Here is a 12,457-nt window from a genome sequence, read left to right as displayed (position 1 = left end):
ACTGGCCCTTTTTCTCATTCCAAACACAAAAATGTTTCCATTTTGCAGAGTAAGCTTTTCTAGTTTATGGCCTTCTGGCCTCCAAAATGACATCCTGCACCTCCTTGGAGAGCAGGGCCTGCTGTGATGCTAAGGAATCTTCCATGCGGCTAGATTGAGTGTCTTCAGCTGACTGAAGAGTTTTGAAGCTGTGCAGAGTCAGAAGAGGCATTAGAGGCAGGGTCCACGGTGGGGAATGAGTCAGGCTCCTTAGTAGTGGGTACCAGTGTTGCATTGGCCAGTCCGGAGCAATGAGGATCATCTTTGGTCTGTCTGCTCTGGTCTTCAATAAGACTTTGGGCAGCAGAGGAAGAGGTGGGAAGGCATAAACTGTCATTGATGTCCAAATGAAAGACAGAGCGTCCACTCTCCAGGCCTTTGGATGGAAGATCTTTGAGCAGAATTTTGTCAATTGATGACTTTTGTGGGAGGCAGAGATCTAGGTCTGGCCTTCCCCATTCTTGATTTCTGTAAATACTTTTGGATGCAACTTCCATTCGTGTGGATCTGTCATATTCCTGCTTAGGTGGTTTGCCAGCGTGTTTTCCTTGCCTGGCAAGTACTGTGCTTGTAGCTCCATTTGTAAGTCTATGGCCATGTTCCAAAGTGACATGGCCAGTCTGCATAGGGGATAAGAATGTGTTCCTCCCTGCTTGTTTATGTACCACATAACTGTGGTGTGTTGTCTGTTCTTATCAATAGCGGACCTGGTTGTAGAAGGTCCTTGAAGGCTGTAATAGCATTTATCACTGCTAGCATTTCTTTTTGATTGATGTGAAGGTGCTTTTCTTTTTGGGTCCATTTGCCCTGAATGCACCGGTCAGTCATGTGCGCCCCCCAGGCGTAGTCCGAGGCGTCTGTTGTGATGACTATTTGCTTGAGGCTTGCTGAATGGAAGACCTGCATTTGTTTGGCATGCTTGAGCCCACCACAGAAATTCCTTTTGCAGACATGGAATTAGTACCATTGTAGTTCTCGTATGCAGCTTTGCACATGGGATTAGTAAGATGCAAGATGTCATGAATCCCAGAGCCTGCAGGATTTTCCTTGCAGTCAGCCTGGTGCAATTTGCCAGTGTTCTGAAATATTGAATTAGTTGCCCCTGCTTCTCTGGCGTGAGGTAGGCCATCATGTGTCCAAATTGGCACCCAGGAAAATTATCTTCCGAGCGGGTATTAGTCTTGATTTCTCTGACTGTGTATCCTAGAGAGTTTAACATTACATAAGCCAGATGTTTCAGAAGAATGCGCTTGCTGTCCGCTTGGATCAGGCAGTTGTCCAAATAAGGGTATATTTGTATCCCTTGAAGTCTGCAGTAGGCAATTACTGATGCCAGGCATTTCGTGAATACTCTGGGCGCAGTAGATAAACCAAAGGGCAATGCAGAGAATTGATAATGTATTGAACCTGCAAAAAAATCTGAGGTATCTTCTGCAATTTTGTCTGATTGGGACATGCAGGTATGCCTCCTTGAGGTCCAATGTTACCAGCCAAGACTCCTTGCCCAGCATGGGAAGAAGTTGCTGTAGAGTGAGCATCTTGAATTTTGGTACGAGTAGGAATGTGTTTAGGATGGAAAGATCCAAAATAGGTCTCCAACCTTTGCCCTTCCTTGGCACCAGAAATAGCCTGGAATAAAAACCTTGACCTTGTTCGTGTGTAGGTACCTCTTGAATAGCTTTCATGTTTATAAGATCTGAAATTTGCTTTTGTGCCTCTGCCCTTTGATTGTGTGGCAGGTTTGGCATGCCTTTCATTTTTGGAAGAGTATGAAAATGGAATTTGTAGCCTCTGTTTATACTTTTCAGGATCCATTTGTCCTTTGTGACAATATGCCAATTTGGAGAATAGTGCCAGCTTTCCTCCCAAGGGTGCTGCCATTTGAGACCTGGTTGGCATGCAAAGGGGAAAGTCATTGGTTTTGCTTCCTGAAAGATTGCGAGTTGTCCTCACCACCTCTGTGTAGGAGCTTGCCATTGTCTGCCTCTGTACGAGCCTTGTGTTTGTCCTCTGCCCCTCGGGGCCTTATCTGCCTCTTTGGGGTCCGTCTGTGGCAGGAAAGGACCAGTTTTTGGAAGGCCAATTTCTACCAAAACGTGGGGGTTGAACCTGCAGAAATTCTCAGTTTGCATTGATTTAGCCTTTTCCTCCATTTTCCGTAATACTTCCTCAGCATTTGCCCCAAATAGTACATCCTTTTGAAGAGGGGCGTCTAGTAATTTAGCTTTGACATGATCAGGCAAGGCTTGTTCCTTGAGCCAAGCATGCATGCCTACGTATAACTGAGGCTGTAACAGCAGCTCTACATGAGGCCTCTAGAAGCATCAAAACCACATTGTAAGGTAGGTTTACCAACTTGTTCTGCACTATGCATCAAATCCTGCAACTCCTTCATGTCTGGTTGTTCAGGTTGTGACATTTTACTTTTCAATTGAGATAACAGAAACTGTTGGTATTTTAGCATATAAAACTGACAAAGGCCCTCATGGATAAGGTAGCTGAGGTATATACCTTTTTTCCCCACCTTTCTAAGGATCTGGAATCTTTCTCGGAAGGGAATGGGTTTTTGGCAATGGAGGCCTTAACTCCCTTGGGCCCCTGTGTGATGGTTTCTAGGTCAGCAGCATGGCTTTTGTATAGAAATTGGTGCGAGTCAGGAACCCTGTAGTACCTGTCAGGCTTAACTGGAGCGGGAGGGAGAGAGCCCGGGTTAAGGCAGGCCTCAGAGTAAACATCATCTAGGATGTCCAGGACAGGAGGTATAGCCAGAGGCCTGCGCTGAGGTAACAAAAGAAATTCCCTGAGCCTTTTCTCGGAATCTGAATAATCCTGGCCTTCCCAGTGGAAGTGTTCCCTTAAGGTATGCAGAGTTTCACCAAATGAGTAATCCTCGGGGGGGGGGGGGGATACAGAAGGAATAGATTCCTCTGCATCAGAGTCTTCAAAAGGAGAAGACTGTTCCTGATCAGAGGAGGGGGAAATCTTCCTCCACTCTGGGTCTTTTGTCCGGAGGTGGCGGAGAACCTCTGATTAGAGTAATTAAATCCTCAGCCATTTTAAGCATCTGTTTCTTAGGCATGGGGCCTGGAGATGGGGCCTGGAGATGGGCCCTGTGTAGCTGGTCTCATAGGGTGCATGGTAGCTTTAGACTTGAAAGCCTAGATGGAGAAAGAAGAGGGAGGACTGAAGACACCTTGAGTGGAGGTGGACCTGTCCACATTCTGCGTTTCAATGCCAAGCGTGGCTTCGGTATCTGTAGTCAGGGTGTGGGCAGAGGAGCCTGCGACCTCTGGTACAGGAGACACTGCCAAAGATGTGTCGTCGGCAATCAGGGGCTGCGTAGGCGCTTCACTGAGAACCAGACCACATGTAGTCGGCTTTGGCGTGGTGTCTGTACAGGCCGCGGACCTAGAGTGTCGGTCCTTGTCTTTGCGTTTTTTTTTTTTTTAGACAAAACCGGAGTCGGAGTATCCGACGACATAGTATAGTTAAATGCTTTCCCAAAATAATGCTGGGGAAACTCTGCCCGATGCTTAATAGTGCGTTTGTTGAATGTAGCACAAAAGCAACAGACCGAGACGTCGTGGTCTGGGCCTAAACAAGGTATACAGAGGGAATGGAAATCCTTATGCGGTATTTGCTTACAATTATTAACTTTGTCTGACATCAGTCAGAGGCAAGAAAAAGTTTCCCCGACAGGATACTTAGCTTTTAAGAAGACTTCGGTTCCAAATTTTTTGTAATCTCAGGAGCTGGCTGACCGGCACTTGCAAACTGCTTCTGCTTCGGGCACCGCGCGGCAAAAAAGATTGAAGAAAATGGCGTCGGCTGGTTCTTTTATACCCCTGTCGCACTGACATCAGGGAAGAAGCAACGACAACCGACACCGGACCTAGACTTTGGAATTCGGCCGACCGAGGACCCGCCTGATGGCAGGAGAACCCATCTGTTATGACTGCAGCTGTATGCACGATGAACATCCTGCTTCAGTTGAAGCTTGTATATCAACAATCTTACGTGTCTATATCTATCACAAAGTCAAACGATAAAGAGAGCGAACGCTCTTATAGCGAATACTAAAAAACCCAAAGCAGTAAATGCTAAACACATGGAAAAGCTATTTTTTCCCCCAGGGGAATCCAAAGAAAATAAAGTACACCCCCCTAACTTAAATATACCAACTCCAAGATCACACCACAGTGGAGGAAATGGCAAAGTCCCAAAAATGGCCCAGTTCCCTGGACGGAAAAAAAATATTGCTGTTCCATGTATTCGACATTCAGTGCTTTTGATTTTTAGTGTTCGCTCTATCGTTGGGCTTAGTGATATAGACCTGATCACACATGAGAACCAGAGGAACCCCCAGGGAGAAGGGATCCTGATTGAAAGGTAATCTTTTCTATTTGGGCTGATTTTTCTGGTGGTGGGTTTCCTGGCCTCCTGCTGAACCCAGAGCACATCCTCAGGGTTTTCATTCCTTTTTGGCACCTCCTTTTCTATCAGCCAGTGTCAAATGGAGTGTACAGGTGAGGATGGGCATCTCTGAAGCATCCATTTGTGAGCTGTGTTCCAGACATGCTCAATAAGTTTGCCACTAGATTGGGCTCTGAAGGAATGTAAAGTGCCTGAAGATTCACTTGGTACTTGACAGATCCAATGCCGGACAAGTTAATCTGCAAAGGAGATGGGAACAAAAAAAGTTTGTAGAGCCAGAAAGCGCCGTCATCTTTTAACACTGATATGATCAGACCTCTGATGAGGACAGCCAGCACATAGGGGCATTTGGACAGATGTCCTATGATGTTCAGACTGGCAGTAATGAAGTTCTGAGCAGCTGTCCTTCCTGCCCTATGCAGGGAGCATACAAGGGACATGCACAGCCCCTTAACAGTAAAAGGCTCCGGTATACTGGCTGGAAGTAGCGTTATCTTTGGCAGGAGATCACGTCTGTAAAGTGCTGCAAACGTGATATGGAAGGATATCCATTACAGACTAAAATATGTAATGCACATTGGGACAATAGCCCAGATTATTAAAAAGGAAAGTATGGCACAGTAATTGTCTTACTGGAAGGTCTTTGCCATGCCAAGAAAAAGTACTGCATTAGACTATAAAAAAGTTGGAAAGGAACAGTAGGATTAGAAGACATTCTGCCAGTGCCTGTGTTCTAGAATCTAGACCACAGCATGATGTTCCTTTGATTGTGGAGTTCCTGAAAATCTGTAAGGGCACATTGTAGCAGGCTATTTAAAGGCCTTAATACTTTTTTTTTATAGTAAGCATAAATATTTATAACTTACATGTAGCCATTTACCAGGCCTTTGCTGAATCACCCCATTCATTACAGAACCCCAGGGGAGAACTGCCCTTATGGGAATGATAACCTCTAGCTGGCAATCTGACGTCTGACCATCACTGCAGAAAGTCACAACTTGGGTACGTGCAGATGTCTAAGGTGCTAGCATGCTATATGTCGCAAGTACCCCTAACTGAAGATTTTGGTATACTCACCGATGTACAGTGCTGGAGGCAGCCATATCCCTACTGTAGTGAATACTGCAACATGGGAACAGAAGGACATACAGTTATAAAGCGGCTCTCACTAGGGACAGAGGCAGCCTGCACAGAACAGTAAAAGGCAAAACAAAAAGCTGGTAGTTTTAAATGCGACAAGTGAAATTCAAAGTATGGCAGAATGAATGTCATCGACATGCTGGCTTTCACACTTGTTCAGAAAGGGCATTTAGTGGAAGTTAAGCAGAAGAGTATATTCTATTCGGTACTTTTCTGTTAGAGGCAACATGTCTCATGAGCAGCTGGAATGTTAGCACCCTGTCGCAATGATCACATTGCCTGCTGTATATACCGAAAGTTATAACTTTCCTTGCAGACTGTTATTGCAAAGAAAGCAAAAAACTACAAGACAAGGTAGAACAGTTACCCTGTAAAGGTTTCTCGGCTACTGGTCTTACTTCCTAAACCCTTTCAAAGCCCCTTTTCCTGCTACAGCCCCACCTTGGCAGCATAAGGATACTGAAAATACACAACAGTCGGCATCAACAGGGCTGATGCCTACATAAAGAAAACTACAAAGCCTAGCAAGATTAAGTAACTCCTCAAAAAGAAGTCTGAAACTATTGAGAATCAGAAACCATCTTATAGCACTAACATCTAGCCTTGTACAAGACTGGCCAAGATTTTAGTCCTAGGTCTGGGGAAAAGGAATTTACAGGCAGCACCAGACACGTTAGCTACATATTTTCGAGCGAGATCAGTACCCCTCAACACTGTGGAAATGAGTTGTACGTTGCACTACCAACTCAAATGGCACGCTCTCCAGATCACCCATACTGGTCACAGCACCAGATACAAACGTGCACAGCTTCCCCGATTTAAACCTTCATAAATGTTTGTGACTGCCATACATCCCAACTGTCCAGATTTTCTCAGAATGTCCAAACATTTACCACATTTTTTCATCTATTCCTCATAAAAGGTGCATTTTTCTGACAAATCACAGAGGAATGATGTCACTAAACACACATTTGTTTCAGACTTTATCGTTCATTCCTTCGGAAAATGTATGCCAACACAAATAATGTTATGCTAGCAACTTCCCAAGGGTACAAGGGCAACATTTAAAATTTCTTCCCCTATTAGTTACGTCTTTGTCTTCTTTGATAAAGAATTTGACACAACAGCATGCTAACATTCCACCTGCTCATTAGACCCATTGCCCCGATAACGGAAGTACCAGATTTTCTTTAATCCACAAACAATCCCTTTTTATACAGCTAAGTTGCAGTGTGCATGAACACTGCATGCAATGCTAGTGTGCCAAACATACAGAAGACTTTTGCCCAAATGCAATTTAAACATTGTTGTACTTTTAGGGTGACATGCTTCTAAATAAGGGGAAGATTTAGTCCAATAAAATGTGCAAGACTGTTCTTGGATGAAAATGACTTGCACGTCAGAAAGCAGACTGCAAAGTCTTTTTCCAGGTCGATTTTTGGACTACAACTCAACCGAGTGATATGCATCTTCAAACTTTTCTGTGGCTGTTAGAAATTACTGGTGGGGAATGAAATCATTGCAGGCAGTCAGTTCTAGACATCTTTATAACCTCTTACTGAATTCATAATGTTAAATGGCAGCTTTGGGTCATGATTTATGGAGTAAATCATGCAAAATGCAACCATTAATTCTCAACCAGGCAAATACAACAGGCTTCTAGAATTAATTCTGCATATGGTGGAAATTGAAGAAACTTGAAACTTGACCCTTCATGGAAATATTTAGTCTCAAACCTAGGCAGAAAAAGAATGTCCTCAAACAAAATTCAGACTAGTAAAGTGTCAATCAAGAGCCTCCTTTAACCATTTTCTAAGCAACTGGCACAAGCAGCCCCAGATTTAAATGGGGTACCTGTCAAATACCCAGATATGGGAAAAAGCATTTTCAAAACAGAACCAAAATTACTGAAAATATACTATTGATCTTAACTAGGGTACTTCTGAAAACAGAAAACCATGGAGCCTCTTATCCCAGTAGTACTAGACCTACAGCTCCTCTGTTAAGGTTTATGCACAACTGTGGGCATCCAAGACCAAGTGGCAAGCATTTTAGCTAGGTCTGAACTAGCCTTACAACTGACTTGGAGGAAGTCTAAGGAAAAATGCAAGATATGCATTTAAATTTAAGGGGGGAAATTAGTCCTGTGAAAATGGGAATTCAAATTTCTATAAGAAACCCTGGCATACCATCACAATATGTTATTACTAAATCTGCATGAGGGTGACAGTTTGGGAAGAAGCAATGCAGTTAGAGGTTGTGTGTTTCTAATATAGTGGACAGTGGCTTCCAGACTCAAATGCATCAAAGCAGTAGCTCTTGGGGCAAACTTGTATATGCTTACCCTATAACAAAAACTTTACTGACATCCGTTTACCAGGAAAGTCCCAGTGGGGAAGTACCCATTTTCAGTAGAGGCCCAGAGAGAAAAGCTCCAGCTAGTTGGATGTCAAAACAGTAGCACTGATGCAATTAAAAAAACAAAACATGTACACTGTATACAATGTGGCCATGGAATACATAGGATACAATTAAGCAGGAGACACCAATGAAGTAATAAAGTGGAGTGGGAACTACTTCAGATGAGTCAATGCAACAGTCAGGAGGCTGGGTACAGCTTAGGGCCAGCTAGTCGCATGGTCAGTTAACTTCTACTTTATAGTTTTATAATAACGATAAAAGTAATAGCCAATTATCCAGTTTGGTAGGAGTGAGTGGATCTAACTTGGTATTTATTATGCCTGGAAACTACCATGTGAGAACAAAGTGAAATTTAAACCAATTTCTTTCTATAGGGTGGTAGTACTTGCAGTTAAAACTATTCTGCATCAATGGAGGAAGGGTGATTCATCCAACAGTACTGACGAGATGCTGTGGCTGGCCTGAGGGGGCATGATGCTCAAGTGTACAATCTTGTCTTCTAAAGAAACCCTGTCGTGTAACTTGCTTGATATGTGGAAAGTTTGGCCAATCTGTGGCACACGAGGATGAATCCCTAGGATATTAGTTCAGTTAGTGGTTCATCTGCTGATTGAACCAGATGTGGGAGGGTGAGCAAGCAGCAAATGTCAAGTCACCCATCTTGGGGGGGGGGGGGGGGTGCAGTCTGGCCCACTGCTTGCCTGCAGCCACTGGACAGAAGTGCATGGCATGATAGGAGTTTGGTTCTGCTACACAGTTTGCATAGCAACTTTTAATTCATATGCAAGGTAATGTGCACACAGGGGATGACAATTCAGACCTGTACCACAAACAGGTGTCAGACACTAAGGGAGGGGCTCAAACCACAAGGAAAAAAAAAAAAAAAAAAAATTGGCCACTTGAATGACAACCACAGATGCTCAGAGGAGACAACAAATAAAGCAGCTAGGAGAACAATGCAGTTTGTAAGCTGCCCCCCCCCCCCAATATTTTTTGCTTCGTCATCAACTCCCAAGTATTACTGTGGATTTGAATTTATCTCTGGTCACCGTTTTCAAACAGCGAGATGTCATTAATGCCTTGAGTATCACTTTGCTATGTTTAGCTTTTAGAAAGCACGCTGTCCCTACTTTATCACAGATACCTTGCAACTGGAGGACAGTCATGTCCATCAGCATGTACACACTCAGATGCTTGAATATTTTCTGAAAAAATCTTGGAAGCCAAAGAAACGTAAATATCTTGTAAACATTTAGTAAATGAAAGTGTTGCAAACATGCAATGTGTTCAGCATAAAAAAAATGGTCAGTGCATTTACAGCCTGCCAACATTGTAATGTTCTAATTCAGTAAAATCCAGAATTATTCTGTTAAAAAAATATCATGGGAACTTTACCTAAACAGTACCTACAGCACATTTGTTCATGACTGGAGTTATAATGGCAAAAAAACTCCTTTGGATGCTTGGTTTATTGAAACATTTACAGAAATATGCTGTACACCCTACAGTGAAAGCACAATGACATTTTCTCCATCACGTCCGGTTTCACTAGATGATATGTTTTGTAAAACGTTTTGGAAAACACATACAGAAATATTGCACATCTTCACTTAGTAGCAAACTAGTTTTTCCCTCGACACCATGCAGGGGCAGCACATGGTTAGTGACATTTCATGCCATGCTCTTCAGTAACATCCAGCTCCCTTGGTTATGAAAAATATTTCTGTAAATGCGATATGAACAAATGACAGTGGTCCTCTACTCCACAGCATCCCATGTTTCTTACAAAACTACATTTTCCTATGCTGTTGATTAAGTTGCAAGTTACCTAACTGAAATTTAGCTGCAAAAAAATGTGATTATGCCCAAAGGGGTATGGGTGTTTAAAGGAAGCATACAGAGAGCTATAGGCATGGAGTTAAGAGATTGTTAACTTGAACAATTTTAGAAAACATCTGCTGAGAACAGAAACTTGATGCAATCACTATTAGATAAATCTGCACAAACAAAAGGTGAGCAAGATAAAGGTAAAGCAGCTCAAGTCCAAGAAATCAGATTACCTTAAATATTTACTGAACAGGTTAGTAACCATGAATTTCCACATCTCCTTGGGTACTGTGTACATTTAATAATTTGTGCTGAAATGTACAAGTTCTTTAGAACATATACATTTCTAGGTAATTTAGTAGGCCTCCAGTATTTTAAAGCTCCATTTGATAAAAACCTTAAATGCAGCAAGATCACGAGGTCTATTAGTAAATGCGTAATACAGCTTACTTGTGGGTCAAGAGCCTTTCCAGAAGTTACCCCCTGCTGCATGAGATCAGTAATCATGGCACGAATGGACAAAGTAACTCCTGGAGTATGTTACCCAAATGTCAATGGTTGAAAGTTGCCTGAATTTTTGGTACGGGGTACACAGCACTAACAATGCTAACTACAGATTTTTGCTTTAACAGATGTATTGCCCAACAGTAGCAACAACCACCATTATTGTTAGGGGTATTTGCACAAGCACACCATACTCAATGGAGTCTACAGAAACCTGCCTCAGAAAAAAGAACATATGAAAGGACCTTGATGAATGCAATTGTCCCCAAATCACACTTTCACTCTACAGGGGGTTTCTTTAACATGCAGTTATGTCACTATAGCATATTGTCACTATAGCAAAGTGTGCACTGCCTTCTCAGAAGAAATCTCTCGCATATAAGAGGTGGACCAAGCCACCACTACAGGCTTTTTAATGCAAGTGTTGGTTAGTGTATTACCCAAGTTTCATTTTATATTGCAGAACAGTAAACAGGCTCATGCCAAGTACTGGTGCAGCAAGCTGCTCTAGCTGCATAACTCGCAAAGTAAAGTACCTAGCACTTTAAAAACAGCTCTTAGCCACAAGAGGTGCTGCATAGCAACAATTGGCCCCCAACCACTATAAGCATAATGCTATTAAGCAAGGTTCCTGTGCTATTGATCAGATGAATATTTAAGTCGCATACTTGCCTACATAAACACTGCATAACACTTCAATGGAAGGTCAGCTTACATTCCCTCTCTTGACAGCTTCAGTGTTATAGTATCTTAAAGCAGTGCAGTAACTGCATCATGCTCACATAGAATGAAACCACTCTTGTGAGAAATGCAAATATTTAACGGATATTCAAGCCTCGCTCCATTAAACCTTTTATTAGCTCTCCACACTCGATGCAGCCAACCCAGACAATATAATGCTATATGCTGCTGTATCAAAAGCCCTACCAAGACTACGAGACCCTTCAAGGATAAGTCTCAACAAAAATGCAAATTAAATCTCGCATCACACAATATTTCACCTTTAACAAAGTCCGACAAATGGTTCCAGTATAGCAGAAGACTTCAAAAATAGTTTATGTATTGGTGACTTCATAGACCTACTCACTAGTCTGGCCCAAGACACTGACCATGAGATCCTGGCACAACAGCTCAAAGGCTTTTAGAACCCTTGAACCAGACGAGAGTAGTCCACTTGGGGGTAGATGAATTTTATTTTTGTAGGAAGTCCAGACTTCTGCCTCATTTTTAGTCAGTCTGTTCCTCAGAAAATTTATTCTGGCAAATGCATGCCAATACAGAAAGTTGCTTAAACAGGTTAAGCTTATAACATTTAAAATCTATCCCCATTTTTGGGACCTTGCCCCCCCCATTTTAAGCTTTGTCTAGATTTCCAGAAATGGGCGATGCATCCTAAACACATTTGGATGACCGGTATGGGTGGAGGATTTGGGGTGAAAAACCCTTTAGGAGATGCAGAGAAAGGAGAGTGCTCTGTGGATGTCACATATGCAGGCAAGACCCTGATACTGCGCAGAATTCCTCCTACATAAAGGATTCCTGGGTACACAGAAAAGCTGATTTGGCTAAACTGGCATTCTAAGGGGAATCCAATATGTGTCAACATGGAGCAAGATGCTAGATGGTCCTACTTGCTTTGCAAAGCATGGCAGGACACATGTGCACACAAGACAGTGATATGTAGGTTAGGAAGAGGGGAATAGGTGTCAGAGGTAGAGTCATTTTAAGTACCTAGGGCACTAGGTTGGGATCATGGCGACAAATTTATCAGAATCTGGGAAAAAGGTAAGAAACTCTTTGGGGGGGGGGGTGACATGCACATTTGGGAGACAATGCAAGGATGATACTGCAAATAATCCTCTATCTACTCTGTAGTATACAGAGACCCCAGGGCAAAAGGCTGCAGAAATGCAAGAGAGTCAGAGGACTGGAACAATAAAGTTAGCAGCAAAAGGGTAAAACTAGATAAGGGGGTGCTACCACCTAACCCAACATATGTGCACTGGCGTGCAATATTCGCTGGACAGAAAAACTAGGTTAAAGGGAAAAAAAAAAACAGGACAGGCATACTTGGAACTGGCATGCTTGAATG

The 12,457-nt window shown here is 42.8% G+C and overlaps 1 protein-coding gene across 1 annotated transcript in view; it reads right to left on the bottom strand.

Annotated features, from left to right (window-relative positions):
* The window catches only part of LOC122793104 (annexin A1-like), a 301,760-nt gene that overhangs the window by 48,274 nt on the left and 241,029 nt on the right, over positions 1-12,457 (bottom strand). The gene's annotated exons all lie outside the window — the stretch shown is intronic.

The sequence above is a fragment of the Protopterus annectens genome, chromosome 2.part0 (genome assembly GCF_019279795.1).
Source record: "Protopterus annectens isolate FY-2018-M chromosome 2.part0, PAN1.0, whole genome shotgun sequence".
In the NCBI taxonomy this organism is placed as follows: Eukaryota; Metazoa; Chordata; order Ceratodontiformes; family Protopteridae; genus Protopterus; species Protopterus annectens.
Note: the sequence above shows the minus strand (reverse complement) of the source record. Positions and strands in the feature narration are given on the sequence as shown.